We start from the raw sequence: 2500 nt of genomic DNA on the forward strand, positions 1-2500 counted from the left end.
GATACCACGCTTTCAAATATCAATAGGTCGCGGATACAGCAACCAAGGTACTGAGAGTGTTTGACAGTTTTGAAATCCTATATTTATTGTTCCCAATAAAGAGTTGCTACGTACTATGCGCGCCTATGGCCTGTTCAGACTGACTCTTTAATGGCGAAATTATTCAATAATATAGAACCCGAAAAGGGTCTATTAGAGTATTACCTTCGAGACTATATAAGTCTTGAAATGCTAGTAATTCACTTATTTTAGAGTTGCTACGTGCTGTGCGCGCCCAAGGCCTATTCAGACTTGCTCCTCAATCATATGAATCTAACATCAACTTCAGACTTATAGGCTCAAAGACCTCTAACTGTTATCACCTGTAACACTCTATAGGCTAATACAATAGGCAATTAGACATCACCTTTCTTTCATATTAACACTATAAAGGCTTTAATTTCAGGCTCTACAGTGTGAATGAGGCAGGCATAAGTGCCTATTATGTGTTGAAGCTCTTAGAAGAGTAAGCCTAATTAAAGAATTTTACTTTTCTTTGAGGCTTCAACCCACCCCATTCATATACCCATCGACTTTTTATCTATAGATTTTCCACGCACAATTGATTTTGCTTGAAGAAATAATTTCCGACAAATTATTTTACATGCAAAATCGCTATTGATATTTTTTTCACTAACAAAAAGGGTCCGAAAAATCACTCAAAGTGAGTACTTGAATTTTTCATCAATATCGTCGTCGCTCTTGATAAATGATACGAAACCCTCATAGGTTATGATTACATGCCTAATGAGGCTCACCGGATGCATTTCGATTTTATTCTAGGCTTCCACATAGCCTAAGAGAAGGTCACCAGGAGCTATAATAGGCTCTCAATGCCTATAAGTCTTGATAAAAACAACAAATCCTTTCAAAAGTTGACTATGCTTATTTAATAAGAGCTTTCAAATGCGCTAGGTCTTACAATACAAGGGCCACTTTCTTTTCTAGGCTCAAATAAGCTTTTAGAAAGGTTTTACTATTTTTATTATATACAGAATGAAAAGGGAATCTTAGCAATACATAATTCATATGAATAATATATTAGATATCAATAAAAATAACATTTCATATTGTCTCATATAAAAAAGATTTCCGATAAATGATTTTTATCCCCGGTGAGCTTTGATACAAGTGACCTCATCCCATAGCCTACAACAAAGCCTAAAAGAGCTCACCGGGACTCGTCTCCAGGCTATTGACTTTAAAGCTAAGCCTATAAAAGGCTCACCGGGAGCTCAATTAGAACTGTTAAAGCCTATAGAGGCCTATGAGAGCCTATTGTCTAACCAAGTCCCGGTGAGGTTACTTATATCTTAGTATTGTTATCGCTCCTGACCTAATTCCCTGTAGGAGAGCCTAACCCTGACCTCTAACCAGGTTATTCAGAACCTATTTTAGAGCTTAGATCTGATCATTTAGGGCTTCTATACCCTATACTAATAGGGGTTTTATACTAAAGCGAATGAAAGCTGACTGGGAGCTCACCGGGGATTTTACAAATAGATTAAAATGACCTCACCGGGAAATAAATTTAATTCCACTGAGTTCACCGGAAGGGCGCTGATAGAATGTTGTAGGCTTTCACTCCCTATAAACTACTCACCGGGAGCTATCTTTCACAAAATCCTCCCATATTCCCCTGAAAGGTCGAATAAAATTGAGAAGAGAAAAGTTAAAAAATTTCGCGCAACGCCACCCTCGTCCCCCCATATCGGGTCCCCCCCTCACCGGGGGGTCAATGCGAGAAGTAACATGGAGGCTACAACGAGTACCAGTGGATGTTAGAGTTGATAGACCCTACCTTGTATACTTGTATACTTACATAGAGCCTACGAGTCCTTAATCTCCACTCAGTACGAGAGTACTAAGTAGAGTTCGAACCCCTCCAACCATTCTCAAGTACTCATGAAGCCTCGTAATACCTTCCTCAACCCCTAAAAACACCTACTAAAACTACTTTCACTCTTAAATTAAAGTATTAATTAATAATCTAAATACATTCGACTACTTATTACTTCATCTACCTACTACATTCCGTTCATTTCCTAATCTGATATTATATTCTCTCAACTATATTCATTCGTAATATCGCTAACTCATGCTATAATCTTTCTATTTCCCATTCTCTATATACTCATCGACTCCTTTCTTATAGGCTCTTCTTCTACAATTGATTTGATCGAATTAAATACTTTCCGAAGAATGAATTTTCATACTGACTTTCCCTACTACGAGAAAGGTACTTATACTATGCGCGGAAAAACACACAAAGATGACGTGACATTTCCTGTAGCTAGTATTTATAGTTCTTCATTATATAGTTTAGAGAAAGACAATCAATTCCTACTCATTCTATTATACCCCCTACATGTTACGTTGTACGCTTTCTAAAGCCTCTCTTCTCTCTCCTCCGCCAGAGGCGCTACTCTCATAATGACATTTCTATAGTATATACGAAGGC

Source organism: Botrytis porri (genome assembly GCF_014898465.1).
Source record: "Botrytis porri strain MUCL 3234 chromosome Unknown BPOR_007, whole genome shotgun sequence".
Taxonomy (NCBI): domain Eukaryota; kingdom Fungi; phylum Ascomycota; class Leotiomycetes; order Helotiales; family Sclerotiniaceae; genus Botrytis; species Botrytis porri.